This window comes from Chinchilla lanigera, unplaced genomic scaffold (genome assembly GCF_000276665.1).
Source record: "Chinchilla lanigera isolate Chin_1 unplaced genomic scaffold, ChiLan1.0 scaffold00040, whole genome shotgun sequence".
Lineage (NCBI taxonomy): Eukaryota > Metazoa > Chordata > Mammalia > Rodentia > Chinchillidae > Chinchilla > Chinchilla lanigera.
Genome location: NW_004955441.1, coordinates 5,602,126 through 5,616,205, shown reverse-complemented (window position 1 = coordinate 5,616,205; position 14,080 = coordinate 5,602,126). Strand labels below are relative to the sequence as shown.

General features: G+C 43.8%; 1 long non-coding RNA gene across 1 annotated transcript in view; it reads left to right on the top strand.

Annotated features, from left to right (window-relative positions):
- The first annotated feature begins 2,171 nt into the window (after nt 1–2,171).
- The window catches only part of LOC102007596, an 89,368-nt gene continuing 77,459 nt past the window's right edge, over nt 2,172–14,080 (top strand). The window contains exon 1 of the long non-coding RNA XR_262050.2: nt 2,172–2,222. This is a non-coding gene — a long non-coding RNA (uncharacterized LOC102007596). The remainder of the gene's footprint in view (nt 2,223–14,080) is intronic.

The window sequence follows — 14,080 nt, the reverse complement described above, 5'->3', positions numbered from 1 at the left end:
TGATGCTCCTGTAAAGGAGCGTGGATAACAGACCATGAATTTGGGGAAGGGGATGAGGGTTGGTCTAACAAAAGTGGGATAAATTTTGACTTATCAGTTGTTTAGGAAGGGTCATCTAGGGTCCTTGTTCCTTGCATAGATGCCAGAAAATGCAAGACTGAGATTAAATGTGTCAGTTCCCTGGTTCATTCACATGAACAGAAAAGCTGAAGGTTCATTTGGTTGCAGAGGAAAATGTTGATGGGGGGCACGGAATCTACTTGTCTGTACTGTCTGCTTTGCCAGTAGGGGACAAATGCTTTTCCCCTCTGGGCTACAGCAAGGGAGAAGATGGTGGCAGAGAAAGAATTTGAGAATCTGGAAGGGATTAGAAGCCTGGAGAAAGTGGGAAGCTGCGTTCACTCTGGAGCTGCTTCTAGACTATGTAACAGTTCCCTAGACAAGCCAAGAAATCACTTGCCGTAGCAGTCCCCCCCACCTGACAACCATGCATTTATTTCTGTTTCCATCTCAGACCACTGCAAATTCCAGGGATCCAGCAAGCTCTTTACAGACTCCCTCCCTAGGAGGGGTCCAGCCTTTTACCAGGCTGGCCAGGTGGACTCTGTCTTTTTCCTCCCATCTCCCTGCACTTGTGCACTTGGTCTTTGATGCAAGGGCGGACCCCACATGTTATACAGACCTGTGCACATCCAGCAGGCGAATGACTTACAGCTCATGCTTCATCTTCTGTTCTTTCTATTAGGGGCATGATTTAAAGAGGACTGTTTATGACATGACCGAAGGAATTTCAATCTCCTCTGGAAAACTGTGTAGGAGTGAATTCTAATGTGCAAAGAACAAGGCCTTCTGGGTTCCAGCCAAATGTTTGGACTTGTTTTTAAAAGCCTCCACACTCACTTTCTGTTTATTGTCAGCTCACCACTTCATTGTAGTCTTAAGGTGCAGAGAAGAAGGTGATGACAGGTGTAGAAGGTGGTGAACGAGCATTCAGTTAATGGAGAAATCGCTGTGCAGTCATGATGTGCTAATTCCATATGAAGCTACTTCTTGACCTGTGTAGTGGATTGACAACTGGTGGTCGACTTATAACCCCCAGCTGAACTGAGTAAGCGTGGTGCTGGGTGTGGGAGGCCCACCTGAGGACTGTTGCCAGCAGCATAAGAGGCAGAACTGGAGAAGGAGGAGGCTGTTGGGGGCTAAGAGAGGCTGTTGGGAGCTGATAGAAGCTGTAAGGAGCTGTTGGTTGTTCTGGAGGAGCTCATCGTGCTGGTTTTCCTGATGAACTTGGCTGTTTTCATCCTCCAAGGAGCTCAGCACCTTGGTGGCATTGACAATAGCTTTGGTTCACTTTGGGGGAGCTCTGGTCATCACTGTGAGCATCGCTTCCTGGCTCCAGAGGGGAAGAAGGTGCACAGCTCAGTCTCCTGAAGAAGCTTGCTGCATTGGCTTTCCTGATGGGAACACAGGTGTCTTCACCATTGGAGGAGCTCAGGACCTCACTGCTGCTGAGGATGGCTGTGGTACTTTTTGGGGGAGCTCTGGTTCTTACTTTGTGCATTGTTTCCTGGCTCCAGTGCAGATCCCTCAGCCTGCTGGCACAGATCCTTCATCCCACTGGCACAGACTTCCTAGATTCCACCACTGACCTTTAGGTCTTTGCAGTGCAGATCCATAAAACAAGTCTGCATGAGATATTGTTATGGGCTCTGGGCCTCCAGTTGGATTCATGGGAGGCATTGTTATGGCTCTAGGTCTTCAGCTGGACTCATGCAGGACATTTCCGTGGGATCCAGACCCTCAGCTGCATTGCTTGGTCTTATTGTGTGGACAGATTTCCTGCACTCTTTTGTATATTGTTCTTTGGGTGACTATTATAAATAATTATATAAAATATATGTCCTGTATTATATTGGTTTCCCTTGCAAAAATATCCCCAAACCAAAACAACCTTCACAGCTGTCTGCCTTTGCATTGCCTTGGGGAGGGGTAGGGTGGGCATCCAAAAGGCAAATGAGATTGAAGAGCTAGGAGCACCCTGGTAGAGAGCAGCTTCTTGCCAAAGGAAAACAACTCTCCCTGTGGTAGGGCCTTAGAAAGCACCGTGGCATGTCATAGAATCCTGATTTGATCACAATGGGCAGTGATAGAACCACTGTGAGCTTCAGTTTCTTCAGTGCCACAAGTGCGCTGAGGGCCCTCATAAAGAAGGATTAGTTAAGGTATGTATGAAGAGAAGGATAATTTAAAATTCTTTCTGCTGTGTGTTTTTGTTTGGTTTGTTTTTGACTTTATTTTTGATTATCATTTCTGAGCTAGTTTCTTACTACCAACATGAACCTAGAGAAGGAAGAGTGCAGTTTCTGCTTCAGGAAGGAGAAAGGTATTGTGCAGACAAGAAGGCAGGTGGAATCTCCTGAACAGGTTCTGAGAAATAAAATAACTTTAAACATATCTAGATCAGAGAGGTTTCCCTGGGCAGAGACTGGGAAAATGTTAAATCCTTTTAAAGAATTCTTGTACTAAATTTAACATTTCTCAGATGATGATTTGGAAAAACCAAGGTATATCACAGTAATCTAGGCTATGGCATAGATTTTCTTCAAAAATGAGGTTAACATGGGAATTCCTAGGTTTCTTGGGGACTAGAGATTTACTAACTCCAAGTAAAACTGCCTCATGGAGAAAATAAACCACCACCATGAATACAGCATAGACCCCCCTAAGTGTGGGAAGGAAGAGAGTCATGCATCTGTGTGCCAGGAAGCTCTTCGGTGGTTATCTAGGTAGCTGTTCAAAGACCAGTCATCATGCTGCATGATAGAGCCAGCAATTAGATGCCAACACTCAAAACCAGACCATTACAGTGACCCGCAGGTGGGGCCAGCAGTAAATAGACCATATATTTCACTGGCATGAACTTATGCTACATATATCAGACAGCTGCAAGAGCCAGACCTACCTGGCCTCTGTGGGTCAGAGATTCAGCTGGTGAACCATCCTATCCATCACCACAGAGACCCATAAGCTTCTCTCTTCAATCAGAGGCCATCTTGGCTTAGGGGAGAATCTAGAATAGTAAACATTTTCTCCCCAATGCTAAGATTATTCTAATGAATCAATTTAAATTTTAGGAGACTATTTTGAATCCAAAGCCTCTTGTAAGTAGAAAACTTCCTATTCCCTGTCCGTCCCCCACCCTCATCTGGCTTTGTAAGATGGGGATTTAGGAGGATTAAATACAAAGATTGGTTACAGAAAAATAAAGAGGCTACCTGAGTTGTATACTGCTATATCCTAATCTAAAGTAGCACCCCAGAGAGGAGGCAATCGGTGCATGTATGTTCCCTTAATTGAAGATATCAAACCTGGTAGAATTTTCCACAATGAAAAACTCCTCATTCCTGATATATTAAGCATTGCTAATATAGATCAAGAAGAAAGCAGGCACATATTTGCTGGTCATAGTAGATTTTTATATATGGCCCTAAAAGAAGAGAAAAATTGAAATAGTTTGTTCTCTTTCAGTTAGTTTTTATATTGAAAATAGTTAAGATTTTTTTCCTGGTACACTACAAGTCTGAAGAGAGTGAAGATATTATGGCAACGTTCTTTCTTTTTCTAGCACAATGACATTTGTGCCTCTTGTGTTCATCATTTTCCTTCCTAGTGCTATAGGGCTTGTGGGTCACCATTTTAGTCAACTTCCAATACATTTTTACTACTGTTCTTTTCCAACTTTATTTCAAATTTCTCCTAATTATTTTGTCATTCTTCTTCATTTAATTTGTAGAAATTCCCTCCCTGTAAGATACTACTGGCTCTAATTTTCAGATAAAGAAACAATGGATCAAGAGATTTGACAAGCTATTCATAAATATTTATTTAACATTAAAAGTGGCAGGAATGTTGGTGTCTATAAACAGATGTATCCCTGGGAACTCCCACTATAGGCAGCCATTATTAAAATTATGATTCTTAGAGGAGGCCAGACCACCACATCGACAATCTGGGGTTAAAGGTGGATGCCAGAGTACTCTACCCTGGTCTCACTGGTCATGAGCTTCTAGGAAAGTGGGCCTAATGGTGGGAAAAGGAAATATGGCTGCCTGTTCTGCCCTTGGTCCTTCAGAAATGTCTCCAGAGAAGACCACCTACCAGGGGTAATAAGAGATCCATTTTTGATATCTGAATTTCACATTAGAGTGAGAAAAACACCCACGAGTTCTATTTCAAAAGGTACAGTAGGGACTTTTTTTCCTGCCATTGAAGTAGACAAGACTTCTCAAAAAGCTCCCCCAAATAAGAAGAAAATCACAGACCCACACCAATACTTGGGTGTCTGTCAAAACTCCAGGTTTCTACCAGATCAAAATGCTACCTCTGTTGTTTGTGATGGGGGTTGGGGCTTGACAGGGATAGTGATGATGATAGTGACAGTGATGACAGTGTGGTTACTTCCCTTTAAACCACACTGTGGCGAGTTCCAAGTACATTACTTCAAGTTCAACAATTAAAAATTTAATTTTGATGCTTCTTTCAAATCTGCTTCACCCCGAAATTCATTATGTGAGAAGAAACATGGACATGATCATACTCCCCACCTGTCTGATGTGACCAGGAAGTAGCTTAACTGATGGTTTTTAAACTCTTTTTTTTTTTCTCAAAGAAAATACTACAGGGAAGTTCAGTTTCCAACAGCAAAAGGCAGACAGCTCTGGTGAAATAGAGGCTGACAGAAGCCCACCCCTGTCTCATTCTTTCTACCCCTCCCGCACATCCCTGGGACATCCTCTCAGAATCCCACAGGCTCCACAGAGTGTAGTTTGGAAATCACTGCATATATGAAGAATGTGGACAAGAAAACCACACGTGAAGAATTATTACCAAGGGCTCCCCTAAGCGTCGTGCTTATACTTTGGAGAATTATGATTCATTGACCAAATAAAAACTTGCCACCATTTCTAAAGGGTACTTTATCCCACGCACAGTGTGCACACAGAACAGATTTATTGCATTGCCATGGTGGCCATTTTAAATTTTAGCGGATACTCTCTTTTTGTTTTGAGTCTACTTAAATATTCAAATTAGATAAATTTTTATTTACCCAGAAACTGTGCTAGGAATCAGTAAAATGTCTGAAAACAGATGTATCTCTGGAAACTCCCACTATAGACTGTAGAAAAAACTATACATATATATATATATATATACACACGCATTTAAATTAAAAGTTATGACTAAAGACAAGTGGAGAAAGACAGCAGGATATGTGATTAAACACCAGCCCCACCATTCAGGAAGTCATTTATGTAGGGATTCAGTACTAAGATTGCCTGTGTACCCTAATTCTAACATACAGACAGAAGAAGGCCCAGGTATGTTCTCCTTGGCTCTGGTTGTGCCATCGTCACATTTCCCAGGTAGGAAATGTGATGCTGACTTCTTTCCAGGCACTTTGCTTGAAGAGGAGTACTGCCCAAGGATAATGGGCTTTGGTGTTAAATCAAGTCCGGTGAGGAAGTGTTGATAAAATTCTAGCTGCTTTGTCTGGAAAAAATAGGGCATTGTGTGCTCCTTCCTTCTGGAGGGTTTTTCATGAACAGGAATACAGCCAGGGTCTCTACAACTTTCCTTTCCTCAACTTCCCTCCTCGCCTCTCCAGCAAGGCTGACACCAGGGGGTGCCATTTATACAGATTACAGTGTGAAGTATGACCCCTAGAGCTCCACAGGCAGTGACCTAGTCACTGCCATTATAAAAAGGGACATAAGTCTTTCCATGTGGTTCCAAAGGTAGATAAGAATTAAAAAGCCAGAAAATAAAGATGCTAAAGTGTTGGCTTAAGATAAGGATGTTCTAACAACAGAAAGAGATAGAAAGAGCAAGTTCAGATGTGGGTGTTTGAAAAAATTTCCTGTAAAGGGGAGTCCCTTCCTCTGAAGATTTATTGTTATAACAGCTAGCTGTGAATTTTGGTTTTATGATGTGGTAGTTTATGTTTTTCACAAGTGTTCTCATCATCACAATACTACTCCCAGATAGGAAATGTAATTACCTTTATCTGACAGATAAACAAACCAGAGCTTAGCCAAGCTATGTTACTTGCCTAAGGTCACACAGAAAACAAACAGAAGAACTGCCATTTAGCCTCAAGTTTCTCTGATTCCAGTCTGTAAAGTCTTAATCAATATGCTACATTCTCTCTCAGTAACAAATCCTTTCTTGAATATGTTCAACTATTCAATTGCCTTGACCTTTTTTATCAAAGGGTAAAATTATTTCTGCAGTACAAGGATGGGCATCCTGTACTGATTTTGCTCTCCTGGTTCTATGATATCTGCATCTTAGATTCAGGGGCGAACCTGCACAGCTGGGCTCCAGATGGGGAAAGCCGTCCAATGCATACCATATGCATCTTGATCCAATTCCATCAATTGAGTACCCAATGCATGAAAGATGTGCAAAGGCATATGATGGATATTTCAACTCCTTCATTTCCCCAAATACCCTCTCCAAAAATAACACTTTAGGGAGGCAAGACGTGGCCTTATAGCTGTTGGGAAGAGCTGAAGGGAGCAGAGCCCATCAGGGCAAACTCAATGCCACTGTCACTTTGGAAACAGATGAAAGGAGAAGGCAAACCCCTAAACGCTGTGTGTAGCAGCCCTGCAGCTGTGCCACTGCTAGGGCTATGTCTGTGCAGGGAAGACCACAGTGAGGCCCTCTCTGAGGCTCTGTTAGTGCTAAAACAAATGTCCCTTCAGCACTCACTTCTTAGGTGGCCACTGCCACGGGGTGGAAAAGGATAATCTAAACCTGTTTCTGTTTCTGCAAAAATAACCATGTGTAGGTCTTTGTCCTGCACGTCTCTGGAACACACAGATAGACTTCCAAGCAGTGGGAACCTCCTGTCCGGCTTGGCTTTGGACAAACTCTTGTTTTGCCCATTTCATTCTAGTTTCCTGAAAGCCTGGCAGTAGGGCTCCCATGGCTAGAGCCTGTGAGAGCCTTCTTTGTGAGGAGCGTTTTCACAGCTAAAGCCATCAGGGCACACAGGGAGGGACACCGGGCATCCAGCCAGTTACAGCAATGACAGGTATTGCCGTGGAACCCAGGCTGAGAGGCCGCCCCTCTGCAGGTCTGCTAGGCTCCGTTTCAGGGAGGAAAATGAAGGGCTTTCTGCCTGTAGGTTGCAGCAGGCTCTGCCAGGCTGTGTGCAGAGTAGCAGAGGGCTAACCTATTGTTGGTTCAAAAACTTGGGGATTCTTTTGCTGGTAGAGAAACAAATTGAGAAGTGATGAAAACCATCCTGCAAAACAATCCAAACAGGGAAACCAGAAATTTATATCCAAACCTTGCTGCCCACTTTCTTTCTCCATGAATTGGGGGCATTTTCAGCAAGGAGAGATAATGGAATGAAATGCACTTATAAATGAGAGACAAGTAGATTAGAGAGTTGTATAATGAGGCAATGCGATAAAGTAGAGAGAAAAATGGACTTGGAGCAAGAACACTCAGATGTGGGCCTGTCTTTGCATGCCTGTGTGACCCTGGGCAAGTTGCCTTTTAGCTAAGATCTGAGTCTCCAAGGTTTCTTTCCACTGAAAGATTAAAACCTAAGAGTTCTTGGTTATATAAACAGAATTCTTCCAATGCCATAATTATTCCTATAATCAAGAGCTATTTATTAAGTAACCGCCAGTGTGTGACTTTTCTGAAGATAAAAGCAAGATGATATGTTCCTTACAGGCTACGTAGCTGTGACACGGACCATTGACAAATCACATGAGGTCTAAAGAGTTGCCTCATTCGTAATATGAATTCATAATATGAATGTTGTGAATTAAATGAGCTTCCTACCCGCAAAAATGCGTAACATATGGCAGTGACTAATAAGGGTCCCTGGAGCTGTGTTTTATACAGGGGAACTCAGCACCTGACTTGAGGATGATACCTTCTCTTTTGATTGCTCTAGTGCCTGAGTCACACAGGGACTGTGCAGCAGGGGCATGACCCAGGCGTCTGTACAGCAGAGCTATGACCCGTTGCCATTTGCTGCAGACTGAATGGGGTATTGGAGAAAATAGAAGGAATCTTGCTGGATTGACTACCACAAATGCTAAAGGCCCAGGCTGCATAGCTGCATTCACTAAAGTGAGTCTTCTTTTTTGAAAGGAGAGAAGGCCTTTACTCCGAACATGGAGTGGAGAGGGCAGTATGCGATACCCGACTCCTCTGCAGCTAGACAAGAGAGCTGGGGCTTATAGAGTTTTCTTTAATGGATGGCCTTGATTACCTCAGGGAGACAAATACTATCTCAATAATATAACCACCATTCAGTAAGGAAGGGAATCAGGATTTAAGCCCAGCCCACCTGACTCCAGAGCAAGTAGTGGGAACCACTACCCTATACTGCCTGTTCCAGAATGCTGCCAGCCAGAGCAGATTGACTGCCACTCCTGACAAATTGCAATCATCAACATTCGCAGCCCACAAACCAGTCTGCATACCATATAGACGTAAAAACTGTCCATGTCCAGCTTTACTGGCACCGTTTCCAGGACTGTGGTTTAAGGAGAGGCCCGGGCATCAGTATTTACTTTCTTTCCTCCCCTCCCCTCCCCTCAACCCTTGCTAAGCACGGAGTCCAAGGCCTCTCCCACGTTATGCAAGTGCTCTGCTGCTGAGCTACATCTCAGTCTATTTTTAAATTTTATTTTGAGATAGTGTCTCACTAAGTTGCCCAAGCTGACCTTGGGGACCCAGGGAAGGGGTGAGTCACCTGATCCTAAGAGCCATGGGCCTGCAGGTGTAACTCAGGCCCTTCTTCCCTCTCCTCTAGGAGGAGCCAAGGAAGTTCACATTCTGCGCTGCTCTGCTCACAAGGGTGGAGAGGGGTCCCGACTCCAGCACATGCCATACGTCTCAGGGGTTTCATGAGCCAGCATGGTATTTTGAACTCCTTTTCCTCTATTTCTTGTCCATCTCTTCATCAGTTCATGTCTGGATGGAAAAAAGAGAGCTATACATTGACATCCTAGATAGATCCATTTAAAATTCATTTTCCTTGGCTCACTCTTCATAGAACAAAAGAAACAAGAAAATGCTAGGAATTCTCTCCCTGCCAAACTATCTCACCATGATACCACAGTCCTCATCACAGTGAATTAACTTCTTCTTGAAATAATAATCCTCAAACCATTTGGCCACCAGAATTTCTGGATGCATTGTACGAGCTATGAAGAGCTTTTTGGGCCTGTCCCCCAAAGCCTCCATAAATAGAAGGAAGGATGAATAGTGACTCCAGGCTTCAGCTCTCCCCACTGCCATGTCAAGTTGTGATGCTTTCTTTCCTGAGTAGAGGCCAAGAGAAATGGCCTTTTAAGTCTTTCAGCATCTGCACTGCATGAGAAGCTCATTCTGGTAAAGGGAACCAGACCCTTGTCATCTGACACTAATGAGGTGCCCTTCCTTTAGCTTCTGGGGTCTGGAGGAGGAGGAGCAGATAACCTTCAGGCTACATAAGAGCTATCATCATGACTCTAGAATCTCTTCGAAGCATGGCTGGTTATGGTGTGGAATTCCACAGGGCACGTGTCCCTGTTGGACTCCTTCCAAAGAGTGAGTTATCAGAAGGCCCTTATTATAACACGGGCCCTAGGGATGGCGTTGTCAGCAAGTCTTAGGGTAGCTGGTAAAAGGCTGGTACTGAGCAGTGAATCACTACAGGCTTGTTCAGACAGTCAAAGCTCAGTTACATGAGAACTAAGAGCCCAGCCTGTCACTCATCCATCCTTTGTTCCTTCGTTGCCTGCTTGAGCTTCTGTCTTGTCCTTCAGGAACCTGGATGTTGGGAAAAAAGGTTATGATTTGTTTGAAATGCCTAATCCGGAGGATTTTCTCCTTATCTATTGTTTTCTATCACTAGCACCTCTGTGCTACACTGTATTTTTGACTGATGGAGCTCCTATGGCTTCTTTTAATAAACTAGGCTCCCCCAGAGGTGTCAGACACCAACACAATGTGACAACAGTGAAAGGAAGAGCCTATCTGGCTAAGTTTAGGTGGTCAAAGGCTTTCAAAGTCTGCCTTGAAGCGCTCACTGGCTTTCCACTGAAAACCATCTTGGCTCTTTCCACCCTTGTAAGCGATTTAATGACAGTTTTCAGCACACTGAGCTTAAACAGAAAGAAGAGATTAGCCTAGCACAGGAATTCGGACTCCAGAAGAGCTGCCCAAGCACAGATTATTTGTCTATGGTATTTGACAAGAGCAAACTAAGTAAGAATTTTCCTTTTGTTCCTCTGGTCTCTGGTATCATTTCCTTTCTTTTTATTATTCTGAATAGCACTTAGAGCTCTGGCAGTCTGCTGTCCTAAATCTCACTGTCAGAGATTTATTTTTCAGCTGTTTCAAATCATATCTGATAGAACCAGTGCTTTGCCCTGGCTCATCACCTACCTTAGAGGAAAATGGTTATTCTTTAGTGACAAGGATGACGGTCCACAGCTTCAAGTTTTCTACACTTCAGAGGCAGACTTTATTTTAAAATCTGTTTTCTTCAGCAAAGAAGAGCTGTGGTAGAACACCCATGTATGCTGGCATCTGGTAATGCCCCAACAAATGTATTTTGGACAATCACTGCCTTGGATCAGGTTTTCACTGCATGGAGAGTAATTCTTCATCAGTGTTGCATTTTTGCTGTCAACTGTGGTTTTGAGAGGGTGAGGTTTTATACTTGTGCTTGAAATTTTGAAAATATACAAGATTTTATCATTTGCCCACTTTCAGTCTTCTGTGAAAAGCAACCCAATATGTTGTTCGTCTCTCCAACAAGCATTGGCAGGGCAGTGTGGACTTTGAGCACTACCCTTCTGGAACATGGAGAGAATGTCAACCCAGCAAAAGAAGCCCTGAGCTCTGTGATGACTTGTGAAAAGCTTGAATAATTTAGCAGGCCTTCTGCTGACACCTGGGAGGAGGAAGCGTGTAGGAATAATGGCTGTAAGGCCACACTTTGGAGCTAGCTGCTTGACTTGACTCCTAGCAGCACAGCTCTAGTGGAGGGAATGGTGGCCCCCAAAGATATATGCACCTCATTTCTGGAATGTCACCCCAAAGAAGACCCTGTGAAGATAGAAGCAAAGACTAGAGTGAGGGAACCACAGGCTGGGGATGCCTTGTACAACCACAATTGGAAAGAGACGAGGAAGAATTCTCCCTAGGGCCTTTGGATGGACTAGCGCTCACTGACCACTTGACATTGGACTTCTGGACTACAGAACTGTAAGAGAGAAATTTCTATTATTTGAATCCACCTGGTTTGTGGCAATTTGTTATGGAGGCCACAGGAAACTATATATCACTTACCAGCTGAGTGATCTCAGTTGAGTTATTTGATTGCCAAGAATCAAAACCCTCCAAGGAAAACCCCCCTCTCAGGGTTATTGTGAGAAAAAATGGCCTAACCCAGGGAACTGGCTTAGGACAGGGCCCAGTACACAGCACGTGCTATGCAAGCATCTCCACCTCAGCAAGTGCCATTCAGCAGTGCTTAGATTTCATCCCAGAAAGTGCTGGTTAAAGGTCACAGCCTGGAAAACAGGACACTTCTGGTAGAATCTGCTTCAGCTACTCTGTGTCTCCCAAATAGCGGAAGAATAGGATGTAGGAGCAAGGTTCCCCACAAAAGCCACTGATTAAATGCCTCTGCAGAAGGCTGGTTTCAGGAAAGTGCAACTTCTGGAGCTTTCAGTGCTGGGACTTCAGTAGCACATCAGACTATGCTTTCTATGAGCCTTGATCAGCCTGCCTTCGCGGCTGTAAAAACTCTACCGCAGGGGGGCTAGAACTACTTCCTGTTTACTTGGAGATGGCTAAGGTGGATCTGCAATGTGGAGGGGATTGGTGCGTAGGAAGCTGCATTTTCTGGCCTTTTTACACTCAAGGACAGCAGTTTTGTTTTGCCATGAATCACAGGAAGGCACAATCCTCAAATAGGAGTATCCTCTAAGGAGAACTCACAGATGTAAATCTTCCACGTCTTAATGAAGATTCAGAAAGCTTTAGAGCACAGTAGGGCTCTACAAACTATCTCAACCAACGTTTCCGTTTTCTAGGTGAGGAAAATAAGGCTCAGCCAGGCGCTTCAGCTGGAGCAGAGCTGGCTCTGTCTCCAGGTCCACAATCAGAGGTGTTTGTTCTATAAATACACCTGGGTGTGAAAAACATCAGGGGCCAGAGCAAACACTGGGACCTGTGTCTTTGTTAATGGCAGTCCTAGGGTTTAGATTATAGACAGCCTCAACCTGCACTTGGTTCTGTTACAGAACAGGCCAACTCTTAGCTAAACCAGCATCTTTCTGGCTTCCTAGGGTCATCCAAAACACGGACCAGGAGCAGATAAGCCAGTGCGTGAAACTGAACAATGGGCTCATAACTGTCCGCATGTTTTCTAAAAGCAACAACAATAATAATTCCCTTTCAAGATAGGTGGAGAAATACTTGTATTTCTCCAGTGCCTATGTACTGTGGATGTGAAATGTGCACTAGCTATTGTTAGTTTGGTTACTATTAGTCTGACTACTTACTACAACTTTGCTTTCAATAAATTGTTCACTATGAAATGAAGGTAATAAGAATGATCTACCAAACAGAAGTTATGAGCATGAACTCAGAATAAAAATTGCCCAGGTTCAAATTCCAACTCTATCCTTAAAAGTTGTGTGATACCTTATTTTATTTCCCTTGCCCTGATTTTATGGGAATCCCTTTCCTCATCTGTAAAATAAGAATATCTGGTGTTCTTTAATTTTCAAAGTCAGGATAACAGTAATACAGTATATACCTGATGGAGTTGCTGTTAAGATTAAGTGAATTAATACATGTAACACTTTTAACACCATGATAGCACATAATATATGAACAATTAAATATTCATCACTATGTAATATTACTGTTACTTACCCTACAGGGTATTACTTTTTTTTTTTTTCTGGTACAAGAAATCAAACTCAAGACCTTGCGCTTGCCAGGCAGGCACTGTGCCACTGAGCTAAATCCCCAGCCCCCTCTACGGGATAATAGTAAGAATAAAATGGGAAAATGTATTTAGAAGAAAGCAATGCATTGCCCAGTTAATTAACACTGACTGGATCTTCAGCCTGCCATGGTCTGCGCTTTAAGCTTGTATAATTGATAGTTGTTGAGCAAGTGCATTGTAAAAAGGGTGTGTCCTCCTAACACTGAGCTGGAAGCCAGGTTTCTGAAAGTCCTGGAGGAAAGGTATGGTTTGTCTCTAAGGTCAAGCCAGTGCTCTGGAGTGACACATCTGTGGAGGCCCCTAAGTGGAGTGACTGCATGGCCCCTCAGGCTTCTCCTTTTCTGAGAATGGGCTTAATGGAGAGTTTATTTTGCAGTGGCCATGGCCCCCAGCCATGGCTGACCCTGGTCAGCCCTTCCTAAAGCCCTGGGGTTGTTCAAACTGAGGATCTGAGGAAATTGAATCACTCCATCTCTGGTGGCATAGCCGTGCAGTGCAAGTGGGGGTCTTCAGAAGTCAAATTTCTATTCCATTGTCCTCAGTAACAGGTGAGAATGAACTTGGTGTGCAAGGGGCAGAGGAGGGAGTGAGCATGAGGCAGATCCTCAGGACATTTGAAGCCGTGGTTCTCAGTTGCATTTCTGCTCTTCCCAAGTAATGTGAGAGCCCATGTCTTTGCAACACAGTCCCTATTTTACCTGCTTTGAATAGTATTTCTGTGACTTGCAAACAGCAGGGACTTCTCTTTCTCTTTCTAAAACCAGTACAAACATCTCCTGTTCTCCAGAATTTGTCCAGATTTCCTCCCCCGCCAGGCCTAGTCTAAGACACTGTATCTTGTACCTATCTCCCTATGACACTCCTTTACTCTATCCTTCACTCTGTCCTCAAGGTCCTTGGTAATGCATGGAGTCCAAGCCTTACTTGTCCCAAGTTTCCATTGCCTGACCTAGCTTTGTTTTTAAATGCATGTGTGAAGAACAGGCAAGCAGCAGCTGGTTCATAAGCCAGGTTACCCTTGAGATCTTTTTGCAA